A 24,605-nucleotide genomic window follows, 5' to 3' on the forward strand; every position below is an offset into this window, starting at 1 on the left:
GCCTATGAAATGAAAGGTTATGTTTGGTATAGCTGTGAAATGAGAAGTTCTTGTACTAAAATAAGCTTTTCACAGTTTATCATATATACTAGGTAGTTTTGTAAATCTTGCAAAGTGAAAATAAAATGATAACATTCTGTTGTGTTAATATTATAAACTCATCTTTTATTCATTTTTCAAAGACAAATACGTCTGTATTGGGAGTCAGTTAGTAAAATATCAGTCTCCTAATGTCTCACTGCACATTTCATTAGATATGCCAGATAAAGTTCTTCCCTTCTCTCAGCTGCCTTATTTGAATCTATACCTACATAGAAAGGTATGCAGTACATCAACACGTGTGAGATCCAAGGGAAGAATTAATATGTCCCTAGATACCTTTGTGACTATGAGAAAACTTAGTGTCCTTCAACGACAACAAATGTTTGCCCTTCAAATTCTTTTTGTAGCCCATTTCGCTGTGAACCTTTGTAAGTTTATGCAAATTTAGTGCTTCTTCTCAGCTATCATGTATTAATTTCCAAAACACTTAACAATTCAGTCTTCTAGCAATTCACTGCATATTTTGAAGACTCAAGCTTTAAAAATAAATAAATAAATAAATAAATAACCACAAAGATTTCTGAGCTTCAGAAGTTGACTGAAAAAAAAAAAAATATATCACATTTAGCAGTCTATAAAAATACAAGTAAGCAGATATTGTAAATCACTAATAGAATACTGAAACTTTTCAGAACATAATGTAACTAGGCTAAAAAGTACTGCAGATATAACTCCTAGCAAATCTTTCAAAACAGCCTCAATTAATCTTAATTTTTAGTGTAACATTTATCAGAATTAACACACGAAAGATTATATATGTGAGCTATTTATATGATAATGAAATTGCATAAAATCTGCACTATGCACAAATTAAGCATTTATATTTGCTTGCTTTCTTGCTGTGTTTATTTAGCTCTGTTTGCAATATCGTAATTTATTTTCATATGCCATATTTATGAATTAGAAAAAGCAATCTACAGAAGTTTTTATCCATAAAAGGGAACATACAGTTAAGACTTTTATATTTCCTAGTGTAACCACAGATCAGCTGTGTCAGCTTAGGGAAGTGATCATCTTTGTGCTCCTTTATTTTTTATCTATAAAATGGGGCTTTTACTTCTCTTCATGAGTATTGCATTCAATAGGCTTCAGGAGAATAAAAAAAATCACAATGGTTATATGACTATTTGGCTGATTATGATATCTGCTGTGAGATTAAATAGGTAAAGCACAGTTTCACATATCTTTTTTTTTTTTTCAAGTTAAAATGTTGTATAACTAGTGAAATTTTCTGTATTTTAAAAGCATTTAAAGATATATTGACTTACTACATTTAATTTGTGGAAAGAGGCATACATTTCACTTTACAAATATCCACTTTTTTAATTTTAGAAAGTTATTAGTACTCAATCTGTATCATATGTATAGAAGTAGAGACTTATAGAACTGTATGTCATGTATCAGATTTTGTTGATGAGGATGTTGACACAATTTGAGAAAGCTGAAATATTATTAATTATTTCCATTGTCTAATCAACTCCTAAAAAAGTAAAAAACAAACAAACAAACAAACAAAAAAAAAAACCAAACACAAAAACAACCAAAACCAAACTATTATATATGAAAAACAAACTCCACATTCAGTATCTGGAGAGCTGATAATTCCTGGTTGTGAGAAATAAGGGATCTGGAAACAACTTAATTTGTTGCTATAATTGTTTTGCTGGATTATTCATGAAAATAAAACTTCCTTATGGACTGAAAACTCCATTTTCTTGGGTTGTCCCAGTCATCAGAAAGGCACTAAAAAGAATATTTTGTTACTCTCCCTCTTTCCTTGTTGTCTCATCTTCCATATAATGTCTACAAGGTCATGCTGAAAACAAGTAATAAAGGAAATAAAACACACATGCAAGCTAACTGTCAGATCTTTTCAGCTTTTTATTAGCCTTTATCCAGTCCCACAATCATCATACCTCTGTTGAGACAGCATCACTCTAATACCAGTTTAGATAAATTTAGAGTACCAAAAAAATTTAGACTAAGAGATCTTACTTTATGTTATGCAGATTTTCACAATGTTTGCCTCAGTTGGTCTTTTAACAGATAATAATCTCCTTCTCATCTCTGAATTCCCAGACAGTAGAAGAAATATCAAAAGCAGTTTGTAAGCCACTGCTTCAGAAATACCAGAATGAACAAAGTGGAAGCATTTAAGTGCAAAAGTTAATGGTGAATGAGGAAATTTTATTAATTAGATCTGCAAAACTATTGCTACATTTGATCCAAGAGATCTAAATGAAAATGAAAAATTTCATTTTCATAATTTCAGTTATGAGAAAATTCCAGTGTATGGTAAAATCTCCCACACACTGAAGAAAATAAGAAAGTTTTCATGGAATTAAAAGGATGCAAATAAGAAATTTATTTTTAATGGTCATATTTATTTAGTTTTGGAATGAAGTATCAAGAGGACTGAAAATTCTGTTTTTCAAGTTGAGCAAATGTCACTGAAACACATTAATTAAAGGATGGTTAAACTGAGAGTTGCCTCTTCCTTCACAAATACTTAAAAATAAATAACCTGTCATATTAGATTTTCTTGATTTTTAATCCAGATTTGAATTGAGATAGATCAATGAATTGTAGGCACAGCCGGGATGTTCTGTTAGAAAGCATGTATGTTCAGTTAATAATAATAATAATAATAATAATAATAATAATAAAATAACTTTTTGAATTATTATTACAGTGATGTGAAATGCTAATAATTATATCAAACTGATGAAATTTTTTTTGTTTTGTTTTGTTTTGTGTCAGACTTCAGTTCAGCACTCTATACTTTATAGTGTTAATAGATTTCCTTGCAGAACACATCTAAGGTTTTTGACCTATTAACCACTTTAAACTGTTCTTCACAGAGGAATATCTTATGGCTATTGTGTCAATATTGGACCACTCTGCACCAAGCTTATCATCTTTGTTTTTTACTTATTAATAGTATGCTTTATTAATTACTTGGTAGAAGTGATTATGATTGTACCTGATAAATACAAAATTCAGAGGTCAGAATTCTCTTGCTTTAGATATTTAAAGTTCCTGTGACCTTAATATTTCAAATATTATAATTCTCACCTAACTTTTTTTAGAGAAGAAAGTATTACATTCACATATAACATATTTATATGCTATTGCATGTAGAAGTGTAACATGAACAATTCAAAGTATTTGCAGTAAATACTTTCAATCTGTCTCTCGACCTCCAAAATTTTATATTTGTCAAGACAAATTTGTATAGATATTTTGTTTGTATAGATATTATATAGATATTATATAGATAGATTATAGATTATAGATATAGATAGATATAGATAGATTATAGATTATAGATAGATTATAGATATTATATAGATATTTTGTAGGTTCATCTGAAATCTATAAGAATATCTTAAGTCACTACATAACTGACAAACCCAAATTCAGGAACGCAAATGCTTTTTTTTCTCTTCACATCTATATCTATTATTATAAAACAATTGGTCTGCTTTGTGTTAAATTTGATTTTCTTCTTACTATTTATGTGAAACTGATGTACAAAGAATGAAGAAATTATAAATAAGTACAATTGAATTTTTCTGTAAACAATTATTGAAGTCATTGTCCTCATTATGCTTCAGGCATAACATATATATTTACAAACAAAACAAAACAAAACAAAAACAAAAACAAAAAACCACACAAAGAAAACAAATAAAATAAGAAAAGAAAAGAAAAAAACACCAGAACATAGCTTCTTCCATGAGTAGAGTATGATAAATTGAAGTCTCATGACTTGAAGGATTTAATATTGCTTGCTATATTTGCTGAGTCATAAAGAAGGTCATATCCATGCTCATGTCTTCTCTAGAGACAATTCGAAAAGTGTTTTAATTTCCTCTCTTCACTTCTAAGACGTTATGGGCAAATTGTTTTTAAGTATTAGTTTTAATCCATTAAATTTAATGACATTTTTCCAAATTTATATTATTGTCAGGTCTCACTGACACTAATAAATAGTGTTAGCCTGATCTTTTTTAATGTATTGACTTGTTTCTTGGACCCTGACATGTTTAATCACTGGCCAACACTACCAGAATGTGGTAGCAGGAATAAACATCATGCTTCCCTCCAGGTACTGCAAATTCAAGGTCTGATACTTTGTAAGTATTCCTCTGGAATTAAATGGAGTTACATTTAATGTGAAAGCTTTGTAGGTTTTAAGCTTAGCATTGAACAAACATTAAACCAGTACAAAAAAAAAAAAAAAAAAAAAAAAAAAAGGATCATATGTTGCTAATGGAATGGGACTATCAGCTTTGGTGCATTGAGTTTTGCTTGAAATGATTTTGCTGCTTATTTTCAATACCAAGAAATAGTGAACAGTGATCCTAGGAGGCTGAAAATGTGAATATTTATGAATATGGGATCAATGATTAAGATAAAAGCATCTCTTTGCTGATCACTGTCTACTCTCTTTGTGTAAAATAATAAAACAAAACAACGTAGCAACATAAAATAGTCAGAGCTTGCTGAAGGTCAGCAAACATGCTGCAGGCATTGAATCTAATATTCACATCTGTCCACAGGGCAGTTTTTTTCTGAAAAGCCCTACAAAAGGCAGATATTATACCATGGGGGTGCATGTGTAATCATGCCACGTGTTTTCATTAATACTCAGTAATATTGTAACGGTTCTTTAAGGACAAAATAGTGGGAAATTTGTTATCAAGTTGGCATTGTAACTTAATATTCTCGGGAAATCAAAGGTAACTATTTAAACTTTGTTCAGAAAAACCTGTTCTAATCGAATGCATTTTCACATGATTCTTCTAAACTCTTTGACTTCAGTATTGTGTTTTACAAATAGATAGTTGATTGAACAAAATTTCTGATCTTAGTGCCTTATGTGGTATACTGAAAACACACTTCTTCAGAATCACTACTACAGTAGAACTTATGATGTGTTCAAGGTATAGTAACAGTGGACATTGCTTGATATGTGCAAATCAAACCACACCAGTTCCCTTGGCAATATATGAACTGTGAAGTAATATATTATTTTCTGTTATGCAATTGCTTGTTTTGGTCTCACTGGAAAAAAGTGGCATAGTGATAGGGAGGAAAAAAAATGCTAACACAAGCACAAAACAAAATTTAAAAATTCTATGAAAAATGTGTTTTCCCTTCTTTTCATTCTCATCATTGAACTATTTGCTTGTTTGTTTTTTAATTAAAAAAAAAAAATCCATTATTCTGAGCCATTATAAATACACAGTTGGTATGCTACATGCATCAGTGATGAATTTGTACCCAACAAATAAGAATATATGGGAACATTAAATAGGAAAGTTAATAAATACCTGAGAAGTTCTTCTCAGAACTTTTCTGTAATTTTCCTTTAAGTCTGAATTTCATAACAGTGTTCAAATATTAGAGCTGCAATTGTGAAATCAGATATTATTATTTTTTATCTCCCTTGGTCTTCATTTCAACCATAGCTATTAAGTTAGTTAAATCCCACAAAATAGGGAAAAAACAAAAACAAAAACAAAACATACATTAATTTTTGCAACCAAGTACAAAAAAGCCAAGATATCACTTCACACTTTGGCTTTTCTGTTCACAATTCTTACAACCCCTGCTATGCAATTCTCTGCTGCGGAACAGACAAAATGGTGTGTATGCAGTGGAGCAGGTAGACAGCAAAAGAGAATGTCAGGGAAGCAGGAGAAACTTCAGCTCCTGAATTTAGATATTGGACAGTTCTAGTAAGAATTCTTGCCTTTGCTTGTTTATCTTTACTTCTCCATTCAGTTTTCTTGAAGTTACGACTTGTAAGTGTAAATATTATTTGCTGCTTGATGAGAAAAAAGGCATCAGTATTTATTATTTTCATGCCCAAAACTGCAAATGCAATTGTTGCACAAATCCTAGTTAAGAGGATCACTGCTCTGAAGAAAATAAATGTGACAGCTTGCAACTTTAAACAAAAGTCTTTGAGAAGATGACGCAGAAGTATACAAAAAATATGGGAATCATTTTCCAGGCAGAAATGGAAGTTCCCTGTCAGGTATATCATGTCTTTAATTAAGCTATGAAATCTTTACTTATGAAAAATTTATTCAGAATTCAAAGTGACTTGTTATCACTGTCCAACTTGATAGTGATCTGCTAGTTTGTTCAAGGAGTTTCAGTTCAGTATGAAAAAGTTTAAAGGTGATAAAAGGGATGGAAGGCATGTCCAATGAGGAAAGGCTGAGAGCATGTGGATTGTCTAATATGGAGGAAAGAAGGGTGAGGAGACTTCTTTGCTCTCTACAAATTTCTGAAAAGTGGAGAGGGAGGTACAAGTCACTTCTTTCTGGTAACCAGTGATACAATGTGTGGCATTGGCATAAAACTACACTGGCGTGTCCTGGTTTTATAAGTACTGCATGTCATGATATCATGCAGCAAGCTGTTTAGCACTAGAACACAGAACATGGGAGGTTCACTTCCTAGGTCCTAACTCCTGGCAGTCTTAGCTACTTTATATGTGGATTCTGACACTCCTAGAATATATGCTGAGAAAGGACAGGTAAACAGGGAAAGTACAAACTGGACATCAGAAAAAAAAAAAAATATTGTGAGAGTGGTCAAACACTGAACTTCCTAGAGAGGTAGATGATAAAGAGGTATTTGGACAAATCCCTCATTAATATGCTTTAGCCCTGAAGTGGTCAGGAGGTTGGTCTAGATGATCTTTGAAGGTCTCTTCCAATTGAACTACTCTCTTCCTTTCCCTTCTCTTTCCTTCCTTTTCCATGTATAAAGATTAGAACATTCAAATAAAAATTTTGCACATGCTGCCTTTTCCTATTCCAAAACACTGAAGTTACTTCTTGTTGCTGATCCACCCTGTACAAGAACACATACTTCTTTAAGCAATATAATTTTCTCTTTCTTACTATTTATGGCTCTAGGAAATCAGTTGATTAGGAAACTAGAGATCTAAGTAAGCAATTTATTTAAATATATGCTTGCTTCTTCATCTTTTCAGCAAGGCAATAGTGCATTTTAAAGCTTTAAAGTCATTTTGTTTTTAGTGTTAGTACCACAGCTTTTACTGAAAGAGTAATGAAATGTTTTCTAGATGAGTTCCTAAATATCCAGGGCGGCTGTAAGGTAAGAAAATAGGGAATAATTACACTGAGTAGAAAAAAATCTTGATTCTGTAAGGTGGGAAAACAGAGATTAGCTCTTCGTTATTTTTCTAGTGTTCTTCAGTGTACATTTTAAACTTGTCTGAACAAAGAACTGAGCATGAAAGAAAGGAGAAGGAGAATGAAAGGAGGAAAGGAAGGAGAGGTAGAATTGCCTATAAAGATGAGTGGAAAAACTCAGAAAGTGTGGAAGATCTCATGAAGGACGAGAAAAAATAATTTTGGGGAAACAAAATTTACATGATGACTCAGAACAGTAAACTCTACTATGAGACATCTGCATGAATAGCTTTCATTTCATTTTAACACACTTCATTCCATTTCATACAATTTTTTATTTATTTATTTGTTTTAATATGTATGTATATATTAAAGTAATGCTGACATCTGGAGTGGTGTCATTTGATATGTTCATATAGTCATTTGAATCTGTGTTTATCAGAAAAAGTCTTTGTTCTATGTAATCACGATGTCCTAAGCAAGGTGCAAAGTCTCATCTCAACATGTAAACATGTTCATAAAGGAGTAAAAAGTAAAAAAGAAACTTCAACAGAATAGTTGCAGTGCTTAAACTTTATTCATTTATGGCTGCTGAGAGCCTGAAAGAAGGTTAAGTGTGAGTGAGAGAAGAAGGTTAACAGGCATGAGATTAAATGTTGATAACTTAATTCCAGGACATTTTAAAACAAATACTTGAAAATTATTCACAGAATCACAGAATAGCCAAGTTTGCAAGAGACCTCAAGGATCATGAATCTCCAACCCCCTGCCACATGCATGGACACCAACCTCCCCATTAAATATTAAACCAGGCTGCTTTCTGCTTCCCAGATGATAGGTCTGACATCAGATTCCTCACTACGAAATTCCTGCATGCTGACAGACTCTCCTGGGCCTGCTACCTGAGCACTGCTGCTTCCTCCTGAATTGGCTCTGTGACTGTCTCCTGCTACTTGCTTGCTGCCCAAGGCCAGCCACGCTGCTGCTCCCCCCCTGCTGCTTCTGCCTTGGACCTTTGAAACTTTTTGCAACGGTGATTATCCCCACTTTACGCAATTCTTGCTTCTTTCCTATCTTTTCTATCATCCTCCTTCCCTTCTCCGTCTCCATTGCATAAAAAAGAATGCAAAAGAAAATACCTTTTAGATACATACACCATTCCTACATTTAAGGAAGTTCTGAAGAGGAAATATCCATCCTGCTTTTAACCACAAACTTTTTTTATTTTGCTTGATATAGAAAGGAAAAAAAAAAAAAAATCAGACAAATATACATACAAAAGAAACATTAATATGTCCAGATATAAGGATATTAGTCATGGCATGAAAAGGTGGAGTATTATTCATGACGTATTTTCTTTGGTTATTTTTTTAACTTTTTAAGTATTACTAAGCTTTCAAGTTAGTGTGAAGAAGGTTTAAAAATGTGTAAATATTATCTATAGTAGATTCCTTATAGAATGTGCTTACTGATATGAAATCATGTCTTTTACTCAAGGATGAAAGTACACTTTCTTGAATTCCTGTCAGGGTGACCTATTGCACTTCTCTGTGACATTAACTGTGTGAATACAAAGATTGTTTTTCTGTGTAAGAGATATTTATATAGCTGAAAATGGTATTTGGAAACTTATTATATTTGCCTGAGGGTAGATTTCATATTGAGATAAACATACAGATAGAGCAAACTACATGTTTTATTCCTGCAGTCAATGAATTTGTACAACCCATAAAGTTAAGGGCACTGAGACGTTGGGCTTGTGGCTGAGAGGTCATGGTCAGGTTGGAGCTCTAGCAGGATGGGTGCTGATATAAAAAATTATGGATAAACAGTGGTCTTACTCCAGTCAAGTATGTTGACTCTGTCTGTGGCAAATACAGTGGAGAAGTGCAGCACATTATCTACTGGAAAATAGTTATTCTACTGTCACTTCAACATTATTTCTGCTTAGTACAGTAGTTAAGTCTAGCTCATGTCTGAAGCATGAGGACTTTGGACATCTCTTTTTCTATCTTCCAAATGCAGTTTGTGTTTGTGCATTTAGCACTAGGAGAGAGAACTGGATCAACTAACCTTGAATTTTTCTAAGACAAAAGAAGCAGCTCGGGCATGATTACTTTGAGACATATAAAAATACATAGAAACATTCAACTTTGATAAAAGTTAGATGAAATGGAGAGTGGAGGGTCTTCCCTTGCTTTTTACTGCTTGATGTTTCTTATGTAAATGTTTTTAAAGTTTTTTTAAAGATCTGTTGTTGGCTGGTGATGTTCCTTATTCGATAAAAAAGAAGTCTTGTCAAGACTATGTTTTTAAGATATTTTCAGACAGTGAACAAGTAATGTCTTAATATCTATTCTATATTAGAAACTGAGGTCAGACTGCTGTATTCCTTTTCCCCAGTGAAAACCTTCTATTAATAGTACTAAATTGACCTATCAACTTGTAGAATAGATGAATGGTTAAAAAATAAAAATAAAAAAAAGTTCATATTTGTAAACTTGTAATTAATCTGATCTAATTGCCTGCTTTGTACATCTTTTCTGCATGTGTACTGCATGCCAAGCAACACTGCAATGGGAAGTATTTCTGACTGATTTAATAAACTTGTTTAAACACTTTGTTCATTTTAAATAGGAATTCATACTTTAACAAGTGGAAAAAATATCCACCAGATAGATAATTTAGTAGTAAAAGCTGGTATGTTTTCCCTTACTTCGTTGGAATTACACTAATTTGCACCATGCAAGCATTTTACCATTTCCATGTTGACCAAAATTCTTGAAACCTTAAGACTACATGATGCTTAATGATTAAACAGATCAGACACTTACAAATCACATTCACCTCAGTAAATCACTAGACTTTGTCCTCACACAACATAAACTGTATAAGCTTCATTTCTCATGCAGTGAAAGTACAAGTCTGTGAGTGCTGCTGACAGAATGATAATATATTTGAATACAGCCATTCTCTAATCAAACAGTGGAGAAACCCCAGGGGGAAAAAAATTAGATTGAACATTTTTCCTTTCAAACTATTTTTGTACACTTGTCTCAGAGAATACTGTATGAGAACGGGAACTTGCAAACAAAGTATTACAGACCAAAAAAAAAAAAAAAAAAGTGTTAGTTTTACATATTGACCCTTTCTTCATTCATTCTTTCTACATTTCTTATTGACACATTTCAGTCACAACAGATTAAGACCAGTGAATCCGTTCCTGATACATGGATCTCATCAGTTATGTTTTACCATGTAGACTTACAGGAAAAATTCTGTTTTTCTGGAGTTACTAATCTAATTTAATCAACTAGGAAGAAAATAATTTGATATGAATGTAAACCCTTTAAAATAAACTAAGTATAAAATATTCTCATCTTACTTACTTTTATGGCAGAATCATATAACTTTTAGTACTTTTAAAATCATGTTTAAGAAAAACTGAACCATAATAAATATATTATGCACACTTTGAACAAATAACTTTTTTAGGATGGATGCATATTGTGCATTCTGGAGTTACAGTTTCTGATTTAATTATTTTTGTAGAAAGCATTTAGCTGGTTTTAAAGTTTCTACAGTTGATTTCCGTCTAACGATTTCACCATTCAGTGTTGCTGTATTTTCCCTTAGCAAAGGAAGTTCTCCTAAAAGCATATGTTTTGCCTTGTTTTTAGTTAGTATTTTCTCTGTTTCTTGCACATTTGTATGTACGTTCAGCTTTTGCATAGCTATGCTTAAGTACAGTCCTATTCGTTTTGAAATTATTAACTCACATCAAAACAAATGTTCTTTTTCTCTTTTGTGAGAAAGATGGTATCTTGCAGAAGATGTAAGCCTAATCCAGGCCTAAGGGAATTAAAAAATCTTTTCTAAAATGAAGAACTAATAGCAGTCAATGAAAAAAACAATTCTTTTGACTGAATGCAGGCAGAAGTGACTCGGTGTGGGAGAACTGATTTCCAGAACCAGAGAGAACATTTTCTTTTCATATTTGATAAGGGAGGAATCATGTTTTGATTGTCAACCATATTAGAGCATTCAAAGAAAGAAACAAAAACAGGTTGCTTTCAAAAAGCACCATTCTGTGATTTTCTTTACTTAATACTAAGTGATGTTCAAACTCTAAACAGCTTCATTATCAGCAGAGCAATAACAAATTCTGCAAAGCCCACAACATCTTCATGTAGTTATTTTTATGCCATATAATAGGAAATGAAATTTTGTAGAAGACTCGGTGAGTTGATTTTTTCATATGGAGAAGAGGAAACATTAATGGGACAGCAGAAATGTGATAGTTTTACGTATCACCATAGTGAGCAAAGAAAAGTTAAAGGGTCAAGAAACAATAGTGAGCAGGCTTGCTGAGAGGTACCTTGTGTATTATATCAGCATGCTATTTTCTCACTTCTGGAGCTTTATTTTGTCTATAAGCATATATTTGACAGTGACAATGAAGTTTAATATTAAATGTGATGCTAAAATAAAAGTCCCACCAGAAAGACTCATAATTATAGACTCAAGTTATACCAGAAGAGGTTTAGATTAGACATAAGGAAGAACCTTTTCTCTCAGAGAGTGGCCAGGCACTGGAATGGCCTGCCCAGGGAGGTGGTGGAGTCAATGTCATTGGCAGTATTCAGGACGCATCTGGATGAGGAGCTACAAGATATGGTTTAGTGGCTTGTGGGTAATGGGAGGATGGTTGGACTAGATGATCTTGTTGGTCCTTTCCAACTTTGTGATTCTATATGATTCTATGGTTCTATGATAATAACATATAATATTCTTAAAAACTATGGCAGAGTTTGCTCTCATCTTTTATATTGCTTGGGAATTAAAAATCTAGGACTTGTTTAAAATTTAATGTATATTCACATAAGAGATATAATTTATATTTAGAATTATTTCTAATTCATTCCTACATAATTAAGTATAGTAGTACGAGGAAAGGGAAGGGAAGGGAAGGGAAGGGAAGGGAAGGGAAGGGAAGGGAAGGGAAGGGAAGGGAAGGGAAGGGAGAGACTGTGAGATTCAAGTCTCTGATTCAACTCAATATAAAACAAATTAAGTGAAGTCACCTGTCTGGGTCTCAGTAAGAGAAGATACAATTGAATCACATTTTATCCCAGCTTCTAATTTGATTAATCAGTAATATAAAATCATTATATTCTGAATATCTTTTATAATTGTTCATGAGGTACTTCAAGTACACTTAAATTTTTTTTAAAGAGAGTAATAGTGTTATTCAGAGGAAACAAAAGAAGGATTTGACAATGACTGAATGAATAACGTGTGAATTGAATGATACAGATTATATATTACTAGCCACCTTAAATCCTGATATTCTATATTATACATATTCTATATAGAAACAAATGCAAATGGAAAGAAGAAAAATTGAATTAACTGAGTTAATTGCCTGAAGCGGCAAAGAAATATGAGGAAAAATATGAGAGCATACACACAGAAGTTTATGTTTCTTACAAAGTTTAAGTCAAAGCAAGTAAAATACTTACTATACACCACATCAAAGTCCCGGGATGACTTTAAAGGGAGCAGAAAGAAAGAGGAAGAATACTTAACTGTGTTTCAGATAACTAACCAGAACTGAAGTTGTTCAGCATTTGAAATTATTCTATCTGGATAAACTTCTATTAATTAAAGAACTCAAAAAAGTCTAAAGTCAAGCTAAGCACTCAGAATTTGAATCTGTTTACAACACACAGGACAGATAAACTTCAAACTCAAACATATTGTAAGTATATATAATATACACAGTAATAAATACAATATGAAGAATCACATATAAACTGATTTTGCAGCAGTATTTGAACATTCTGTCCCCAGCAATTTTGATTACTGCATTTACATTCTGCATAAATATTTAGATTGTTTTTACCTATGATGAGATTTCTAAAGTTGTTATGCTGGCATAAAAAAACACTTAATGAGTGAAAGTGCTCAACTGAAAAAGCAGGGTCTCTGAGGGAAAGGCTTGTGCTACTAGGTTTTAATTCCTTGAAATTTGTCTTAGATTTCAGTAACTTACCTGACATTTTAGCATTTAGTTCTAGTTCAGTGTGTGCTTAAGTGCCTTTATAAATGAGCATCTGCTAATATATACATAACTCAATATCCCTGGATATGCAAAAGCTGTTTTTTGTTTTATTTTTCTGAGCTTCTCAATGTAACCTCTTCATTAAGGTTTGTCATTGCAACTCCCTTGGCCACAGACATACTTCCTGCTTTTCACAAGAGAAATCAGAAAGCTACTAGTATCCTATAATGGCCAATACACCATCTCATTGTGCTTATAATTAATATAATTTAAATTTAACATTGCATCCATATTCCCCAGCCTAACAGATGGTTCCCAAAGCTAACAGATGTCATTTTATTTATTCACTACCTGATATGATATTTGTGATATAACCATTAGATTCTGTAGAAATAATTTTTTTGTCAAAAACAAAGAATAAAGGATTAAAAATAGGAAACATAAATTTATTAAATCACTGCATAAAGGCAAGACATGCGTTCTCATGCATTTGTATTAAAGACTAATTTAAGAACTCGTTCTGGTTTAGGCAATACGTAGAATCATAGGGTCATAGAATGGTTTGGATGGGAAGGACCTTTAAAGTTCATCTAGTTCCAGCCCCCTTTACAATATGCAAAGATTCCATCCCCTAGATCAGGCTGCCCAGTCTGTCCGTGAGCACATCCAGGGATGGGGTACCTACAGCTTCCTCAGCAACCATTGGAGTAGAGGAGGACAATCACCTACCAATCACCTACTTTTGATGCAGCCCATGATGTGGTTGGCTTTTGGATCTGAATGTGTACCAGTGCTGTCTCATGTAGATCTTCTCATCAACCAGAACCCAGAATTCCTTCTCCACAGGGCTGCTCTCAATTCAGACTCTATTCTCTCTGTGTTGGTGCTTGGAATTGCTTTGACCCAGGTGCAAAACCTTGCACTTGAACTTGAATACTTGGTGAAGATGCACTGGGTCCTGCTGCTCGTCACTGATGAAGATGTTAAATAGCTCTGGTCACAATATTTATCATCCCCTGAGGAAAGTCACTTGCTACTGGTCTTCACAGTGATGTCAAGGTAGTGACTGCAGCTGTTTGAGAGTGAACACCCAGACAGTCCGTGTAAACACATCATGAATGTTAAGGCCTGTTGTATTCACAGTTTCATCTTTACCAAAGCTAAAAAACAAGGAAAGAAAGAAATGAAAAACATGAACAAGAAGCCTAGTTATCAAGGATATTTTGTGATGTTCCATTGCATACTCTGCTTCTCCTTGGGATCCATTTGCAGGGATAATTTTAGCATGTCAGTTTAAGTTAGAATAACACACCATGTTCATTATGGATATACTTATTTTTTATTACAGTTATTTGAAAATGATTTTCTTGGATGATATAGATGGAAACTGAGCTAGCATGTATGCATGATTGGCTGATTGTTTTGTTTCTTTTTTTGTTTCTTTGTTCTTTCTAGGAGAAAAATGTAAATGTTTAATGTTCAAATTTTCATCTTTCCTGCTGCAAGAGACTTCAGTACTTGCTGAAACTCTTCCGGGTAGGTTTGAGATTGAAAAGAAAACTGCCAAATGCTTATGCAATAAATTGACAGTAGGATTTTTATCATTGGAAGAGAAGATTATGAAGAGAACTTCTTTTAGGAAAGTAATGTAGTTGTTGTTTTCAGTAAATTTCTTTTCTGAAGAAAGGTCATATCATATTATTTTCTTACTGTTTCCATTTATTTATTTTTGTTTTTACTCTTCTAATTTACTATTTCTTCCAAGACATGAATAGTATATTCTGAGGAATGTATATAGCAGATAAATTTATACTTAAACTTGCTGAGCTATAGTGTGATTCATGAAGAAGATAAATAGGAGTTTTTCCTGAACAGCTTCTGTTTGCCTGTTCCATGTTGCCTGTTCTAGGGTCTCTGAGTTTGAAATTTTTTTCCATGAAAGCAACTTGTGATTTTGGAGAAACATTAGATAATTCTACATGATGTACTCGGGGACCAGCCATTCATTCTGAACAGATTTAATAATAACTTGATGGGATAAACAACTTTTAAGCAAGGGTGTTCATTTAGAGATTACAGATGTAACATTGTAAGTACTCTGGAACGCTATTAAGATGAGACTATTCTAACAAAATTTAAGATAAATGAGAATTTTATTCAGAAAGATTCAGGTAGCCTAATGGGTTAAATAAAACCTCCTTAGCTTTTTTCTTCCTCCAACTTCATTCTTTGAATATCTTTTAGTCTTTTTTTTTCTTTTATATTTATCATATATTGCATTCATCTTTTATATTCTATGTTAATATTGTCCTACACCAGCTTCTACTTCATACTGCAAATAAGGTATCACTAGCATTCTATCCTTGCTAATACAGGGACAAAAAATATTTTTGATTCAGACAATCTTCTTCACGTACCAACTCCGTTCACTCTTTTAACAAGGAAGAAAATATTAGTAATAATAACAATAACTATCACTACTACTACATTTTTTTCTACATTTTTTATTGTGCCCTCTTTACCAAATAAACTTTATTGCTTAGTGTTATTTGCTGAGTGCTAATGGACAACAGGCACTGTGCTTCTAAAAAGTGGAAAATCATTTTACTGCATGTGTGGACCAATGCTTATACACTGTGAAGTTGTTTTTTTTTGTTTTTTTTTTTTTTCTGTAAAGCACTCTTTTTATGTAACATACTCAACTGTTTGAATATTATCTTATCATACCTCTTAGTTTCCTGGTACAGCATAATGTGATCTATGTACTTATTTTCTCACAAAAAAAAAAAAAAAAAAAAAAAAAAAAAAAAAAAAAAAAAAAAAAAAAGTCAATGTGCTGATAAGTAATCTGTTGGTGCAGTAAAGATATGTGATTGCTCAGTAAATATTACAGAGCTAAGGTAGGAAAATAACATAAGAGTCAGTAATATAACAGAAGTATCTGATGATTCTGCAGAGCTGGCACACGCAATCTTTAAATACTTAAATCACTGGGATTGTTCATCATATTGCCACCAGCCTCAGTAATGACTGTATCAGGGATGGTGCCTTGCTCTATTCACTCCTAGAGACTAGAGATACATTTTATACTATCTCCTTAGAAAGCTCATTAGTATTTGTGCAGATATTCCAGCTGACATTGATAGTCTTTTTTATTCTTTGTTTGCTTTTTTTCATTAATTTCCGTTACTCACTTACTAATAAACCTAGTGGTTTTTTTTTTATTATTATTATTTTTGTAAGGAATGTTTTTTTTTCTAATATAAAACAAACATCTTGTTGTATCCCTTTATCTGCAAATCTTAAAATCTAGACTGAAGGGTAGATTCTTTTTCCTCCTCAAATATTAAAACAGTCGCAGTTATACAGGTTTATATCTACTATTTCCTAGTTCATTAAAGCTTTCACTTTTCTTTATCATCACTGTAAAGAACTGAGTGGCTCACAGAATCCATCAGAAAATGCTGAATTTTGAAAACAGTGTTGTGACTTAAGTCCTCAGTACACAATCCTTAGCCTACACCTATATGAAAGTACACCACCCTCTTCTCAGTAAATAAAAGACGTCACAGGAGGTCCTAGTTGTCCTACCACTGCTAAAGTTGGTATCTTCTGACAAAAGGAAAAATCCTTTGTAGTGGAAATGTGTGCTTTTCTTTTTCTTTTTCTTTTTCTTTTTCTTTTTCTTTTTCTTTTTCTTTTTCTTTTTCTTTTTCTTTTTCTTTTTCTTTTTCTTTTTCTTTTTCTTTTTCTTTTTCTTTTTCTTTTTCTTTTTCTTTTTCTTTTTTTCTTTCTTTTTCTTTTTCTTTTTCTTTTTCTTTTCCTTTTCCTTTTCCTTTTCCTTTTCCTTTTCCTTTTCCTTTTCCTTTTCCTTTTCCTTTTCCTTTTCCTTTTCCTTTTCCTTTTCCTTTTCCTTTTCCTTTTCCTTTTCCTTCTCCTCCTTCTCCTTCTCCTTCTCCTTCTCCTTCTCCTTCTCCTTCTCCTTCTCCTTCTCCTTCTCCTTCTCCTTCTCCTTCTCCTTCTCCTTCTCCTTCTCCTTTCCCACTCAGAAAAACTCAGAAAAAATGGGCTGCATGAAAGTATCTCAACTGAGTAGGGATGCCTGTTAAAATTACCCCCACTGCAGTGATTCCTTATACCTTGATGTAAAAGAACTCCTTGCTGATACATATCCTGGTAAGTGAGTAACTCTTAAGCTTTGTGAACTTCAGTAAGATTGCATCTTTTATTGTGCATATCAAATTCCATAGGCATAAACCACTGATGTAAGGTGGTACTAGGAATGAATTCAGCCACATTCGGGCTCTTTAACTTTTTGGTTCAAGGAGTTTAGAAAGTAAGCATTTCCCCACTTCTAAACCTTGTGACTTAACAGGAGGATCTCTGGTTGAGTGAGTGTTTGATTTAATCCTCTATACAGTAAATAAACAAGGATACTTTGACATCTTGAATCTTGTGAAGTCACTGTCTTATGATTAAGCTTTATTAAATCATCATTTTATACAATTAAACGTTTTGCTGTTTCTCTCTTATGAGTAAGGCATAGTGTTTCCATTCACAACACACCTTTGGAACATTAACAAAATAATACACAAGTTTTGAGTATTTCAGTTTGAATTCGGTATATCTATTTTGATTTGGAAATCTACATGTATTTAGATTTTGATAGACTTTAGATACTTGGATAATCATAATAAATACATATTTTTTTTTAAGTATTATGTTATATCCAGTTTCCCATTTTGCAGCAAAACAATATGGCATAGGAAAATATAGAATAAACCACACTTTGTATGTTCTGGGGACCATCTGACTAGAATTACAGCTTTGAGTCCCTCATAGCTTGGAATGGAAATAGAGTGGCTTGAAATGTCTTGAATTTTGAAATAATGATGAATCAAATGAGAGAACAGCTGAAACAGTAATAACTTTATTCAGGATGAAGAATGGAAGCAGAAGGCTACTGAAAAACAAACAAACAAATGAGCGAAAAAACCCACAAACCAACAATGCAAATAACAGCCTGGAGTTAACAGAAAGAGAACTGTCACAAATCCAGAAACTACTAGCAAAAAGCAAAACTTCAGAGTGGGAAAACAGAAGAATTGATGTGAGACATCTATGTTACAATGTCAATATGATGACAAGGTGGAAAGATGGTTGTAATGGAAAAATGGGTAAGTGCAGATGCATAATAAATGAGATAAAGAAATGGAGTAGCAATGGGATGCATACACTCAGATTATAGGCTAGCTGAATAGTCAACAAAGTCTGGTGGTGTGCATGGAGGTTGTGACCACTGAGAACAGCTATTATATCAATCAAGACATTAAAAGAATAGATACTAATGAAACACAACTTATAACATTCTTGATTTGAAAAGGTAATTTACTGGGATTTTTTTTTTTTAAGAACTCTATGCTCCTTAAACATCAACTACACAACACCAAAAAAGTACAAAATGCTTGTAGTTAATGGTTTCTCTAACATGAGGAAACAAAATACTAAAACTTGCTCTGCTAATTGATGTGATTTACAACTAGGTCCAAACACAAAATTAAATGCATAGGAGGTATGAATCTTCATACAGTGCATTTGCTGGTTGGCAAGATACCAGTGTAGTGCCAGCCATCTACATCTAGAACCTGCAAATAGTGAAACCTGAATTCAAGTGGAGCTTCAGAGAAAGATGGTGAGTATTGAGCCAGGACTGCCTTTGCAAGGTGGATAAGGATGGTTTCTGTAAAGAGAGTGATGGACACAGTTCTATGAAAAGAGACTACTGGATATATAGATACATACAGTATAGATATAGTCACAGACACTGAAAAGTATGAACTTCAAACTTTTTTTCCTACAGAAATTTTGGTTCTAATGAAACATCTGAGTACATGCTGAAGAATAAAAGAAAATGGTACAATATTTTAAGGAATAGTAACTTTGTCAGAAGGTAGTTATTCCAATGAAGCTTCGAGGGGCAGAAAGTATCTTATTTTTAGGATTCTGACTGGCACAAATGCCTAAAGTTGAATTATTATCATGTTAACAACTTGCCACTCTAATTCTCTTGTCAGAGGTAAGACTAAAAGGTTTTAAGGCATAATTTATTTCAATTTAAAATAGACTTTCTCAAGTAGAATTAACTAGAATAAATCCCTGCTTCTTATAAATAAATAAATAAATAAATAAATAGATGGATACATAGATGAATAGATAAATAAATAAATAAATAAATAGGTGCTTAAAAAAATCTCTTGTTTTTCTTTTCAAGAATTTTCACTCTAAAATTGTGATTAAGGAAGACTCTAACATCTTTTGATGAGAAATAAATAATTCTTGATTAATTTAGGCTCTTTTAACTTTAGATAAAAATAAATAAATCAGGCATTACGCATCTCATGAAATACAGAAATTCCAAAACAATTTTTTTTTTTTTTTTAATATTTTACAGAAAATAGAATGTTGACACAAAAATGCTTATGTAATTAATCCAAGGATTTTCTATACAGCTTATAATTTTTAGTCACCTGGATCTGAGAGGGAACAGAAAATACTTTCAAATATGCATTCTGGTCCACCAAATAGAAGCAGTCAATTTGCAGTAAATCTCTTTCTAAAAGATTCAGTACCTTTTCTTTTCCATCTGCACAGTTCCCGATTTGTGTGTAGATGCTTTTATTTTGCTGCTGATGTTTACATACCTGTTCTGTAACTGTATTGTAGTTTTATTGCTGTAATCCATTGACTTTAATGGAGTTATTGCTTTATGGAGTTATTCCTACACAAATATATTCTGCAAAGCCTGTAAGGTTTCTCTTCATCTATAATCTAAAGATATCTCTAAACTCATTCACATGTTCAGGAAAAAAGGATTTGTGGGAACAGAACAAAACCATACTATACTTATATAGCAAATATGAAGGCATGAATGGGTAATCAACTGCAAATCAGAATGACTTAGCTGTAGGAGCCATGAGTCATGGATACACTTTTCTTGCTTTACACTTTTTCAGCATGCAGAAGTATCCATAAACCTGGCAAGCAGAGCTGGGTTTGTAACTGCTTTGCATCACTTCATGTTCTGGCACGTCCTGCCTCTTATCTGGTGTAAATTGAAGCAGGAAACAAAATTTCATAGGAAAGTCTCAGACTTAAACTGGGAAGACCACTGCTGACATAAATCTTCTGCTAGTGTAAATCATGAGTGCATTGGATCAGGACTAACTTACATATGGCTTATATCAATTTCAGATCAAGCCTCAGATCCTGGCTTGTGAAATCATGAATGGAGATACTGTAACAATGACAGTCAACAATAGTGTCTAGTAGAAAAGTAACTCAGAACACTTGTCACTTCTAGTCATTATTTTATTGAATGTCTATCCTCATGAGCTGCCAAGACAAGGTGAGATATGTAGAGAACAATCATTATGCATGGCATGACTGAAGGTTTCATTAAAAAAAAAAAAAAAAAAAAAAAAAAAAAAAACACATAGTAATAATAAAGTCATTATATTCTTTATCTTTCTGTTAGAATTTTTGTCTAAAATAGCCAAATAAACATAAATGCAGCCACACTTCACGGACATTCAGCAAAGTAATGCCATTTAAAATTAAACTCCTGCTAGACTATTTTTGACTTGGTATAGTGTTCTGAAAGACTATTTTGCAAAGGTTGTTAGTTTTGCTTTCATGTTCTTCATTGCTCGACTTACACAACAATACTTACAGTGTTTATGTAATGTCTGACCTTTTTTATGGCTCATTGTTAACATCTTCCTGATTCAGTCATGTGTTCGCTTGTTTGTTTGTTTGGTTCTTAATCATCTTCTGATAAACAATATTTTATTGATTCAGCTGCAGATTTTAGTTCCTCAAAATGTACAACTACAGTCTATGTGCTGCAGTACATAGTTTGATGCTCCAAATAGACATTTTACAGACCCAGCTGCACATTTTGATGATCCAGTTGTATTCTTGATTTTCAATGAAATTGGAAATCACACTGCCTTCCATGAATTAAAGTGATTACAGAAGTTTGATAATAAGTTTGAAGAGATAAACTCAGAAAAGAAACTAAAAACAACCAATGAGCTGACCCCTCAAAATAAACTTCAATTTGTTTTCAAAATATACAATACTAAACCCAAAATTTTTTGTTAAGTACATTTTCTTAGCTGCAATGAAAATACAATAGTGTTACTTTTTCACAAATTTATTGTATATTAGATTCATGTAGTCTCCCTAGTGTTCTCTTTGCTAAATGTTTTGCAGATAATTCCAGCTACCGGAAGACTTTCTGTTCTCTCTTAATCACAGAACTTGCAAGATCCGTTCACCATAACCAAAGTATATTTAAGATGTCTCTTAAATATTCCACTAATGGAAAAAATAAAAAAATAATTAAAAAAAAACCCTTCCTGTACTTAAGAATTCCGTTACATTAGAATGTTGTACACTACAAGGGTGATCTAAGACTTCAGTCTTAAGCATCTACACAACTTAGAATGGAATATGCATTTGCAGTTTGTTTTTAACATGAGAAAGTAACTAAATTTAATGGAGATTTAAAAATTTTATTCGTTCACATAAAGATAGTATGTGTTTCAGTGATATATATATATAGAAGACAATTATATTTATATCTATCTTTCAGTAGTTTTCAAGAGATTATGATGATCTTTCTCTACTTCTAACTTGTGTGATGCTTGCCCAGTCCAGTGACTGGGCATCCACACATTCTTATGCAGTTCATTCTCAATTATGCTTTCCCAAAACACGTGACTAGATTTTTAACCATACAAAAAGTAAAAGAAAGCAAAGGAAAGCCCTGCGATATCTAAGTACAAACAGAATAAAAACTGTGACAGTATCTCAGTCATGTATTTTTTACATGTTTGTAAATGATTACTTCTAGGTAAGAAGCAGATTATAGGTGCTTTAGTGTAGCCTGTCCTTCTTTCTGACATTATTTCTCTTAGGAAGCCCCCCCATCTGTAGCATCAGTGAGGCTTCTGCTATTGTTTTATTCCGTAGGTTACACAGTGTAACTTGTTTTTGGATATTGAAAAGCAAAGTCAATTAAGACAGACATTATTCCTGCTTTGATTACACTTAAGAATGGATTGGGAATAGCCATTTCAGCTCCAGAGAACAGTTCCTTAATAACAAGAAGCAAAGCTTTACAGACCTTCTCTGTTTCTAAAATATGTCACAGACTACAAGTCCTTTATTTTGCCTGTAAAGCTGGTGAAAATGTTTCAGAAACTAATCATAGACTTACTATAACCCTGTCGATCTTACAGAAGATAGCTAAAGATGAATCAGATTTAGTTCAGCTCAGTATTTGGCATATACAGTTCATGGATCTCAGCTGGCAATCCTGCTGTCCTCATGTGGATATCCTCTGAAGACTCCTGTTTTTAAAGAAAAGCTCTTTTAGGATACTTTTGACAAAGGTTAACAAACTGATTAGTAGTAATATAATGAAGTAAAATGCAATGGTCACTTATCTCATGATCCTATTAAACAGATAATGTTCATAGACCTTTTTTAATTTTCTTTCAAATTTCTTAAAATCACCTTTCTCATCCTTAGCAACAGAGTTTTAACTGAATGTTTCTGACACTGTAGTTTATGAAATTCACACACTTATCACAATAATTTACCATACCACATAGTTGGTTGTTATCTTTCTTACTTTGAAGAGGCATTTTATACCTTTTTACTATATTGCTGTCAATGCTGGAGTTTCTATTTCTTCCAAAGCAATGACTCTTACTGCTTCACTTGGGATTATGTCTTTTTAGATAAGAAATATCTAGCTCCTTCTACTGTAAATATAATTTACTCTCATTTCTGCTGTGCATTTGACTGGACAATCAGAAGTTTAGATTCACTTTTTTATTGACATAAGGCATTATGGCTACAGAAGCTTTGCTGAGTCATACAAACATTGAGAGATACATTTGTGTCTGATAGGTTTTAGTTTTTGTCTTTTTCTTTATGGTTATGTAAGCTTTTATCATTATTTATATTATTTATTATTATAAATACTAATAAAAATTATTAGTATTTATTATTTCATTTATTGTTATTTATTTAATTTTTTGTAAGTTCTTTAAACTATTTATCTCTTTCTTTTTTGTCAGCATGGAAGTACCGAAGGGCCAAAAGGTTGAGTAACATGTTGACAACAGGTTTTGCCCATTTATCATATTAAAGTGTATAATTAATAGATACCTTCCTCAAGCTCATTTCCTCATTTTCTGAAATTTCATGATTACTGGTGGTACGATACCATTCTGATTCTGAGGCTGCTAAACAAAGCTTCTCTAAGCAAACAGTAAAATTAGAAATTCATATAGACGTAGGGCAGTAGACAGGCCTCTTTCCCTGAGAGAATGAAAGGATACCTGAAGTCTTTTACAGACTTTTGCAAATTCTGCAGAGTTTCATTAGGTAATCTTTAGCTAAGAGGCTTCTTCAAAAAGAGGGTGTAATCTATCAAAGATGATCAGTGCAATTGGTGGAAGTTCCAAAGATCCTGTTAATGCCTTGGGTCCATAGCAGTAATTTCTACTGTCATCAATTTTGGCTGCCTCTGTGTTTCCATTTAATCAACTTACATATATTTGGGGATCATCTCCTGATGCTGTTTCTTTAGCTTTAATTTCAATTCTTTCTGTTATATTGTGATCTGTGCTAACAGCCCTTGGGTATCCACACTTCTACTGAATGGGCCAGCCTTGGGCAGCCCATTGGATACTGAATTCATTTCAGAAATCTTTTTCCCCTCTGGTCATGCTGTTTCAGCAACGATATGAAGTCCCTGAAGTTTTTAGCAGTACATTGCATGCTCTTCTCTCAAAGCTCTTCATTTTTTACTAAGTCCTCAAAAAGCTCACCAAAAACTAGTCTTATCTTATTCAGATGGGCTTACAGTATCTACTTCCTGATTTATAGTATTACCTACACAATTTTCTTCTCAAATTAAATACAGACGTGCAAAACAAAACTGGATTTTCCACTTAAACAAACTGATACATTTCCCACGGCCTTCTTCTGAAAATTTCTACTTCAAAAGCTTGTATTTTGTACTAGCACTTGTTACTTGGACAGAAGAGTAAATTCTCACTAGTACAAGTGACAAGTGATTAAATTTGACAAATAAAAGGGATTAATATCATCAACAATGTCATTATGCTTGCCATAACTGACAGAAGCGTTCATTTTTTACTTAGTGGTAGAATATCTAT

This window comes from Tympanuchus pallidicinctus, unplaced genomic scaffold, assembly GCF_026119805.1.
Source record: "Tympanuchus pallidicinctus isolate F22 unplaced genomic scaffold, pur_lepc_1.0 scaffold6, whole genome shotgun sequence".
Classification (NCBI taxonomy): Eukaryota; Metazoa; Chordata; class Aves; order Galliformes; family Phasianidae; genus Tympanuchus; species Tympanuchus pallidicinctus.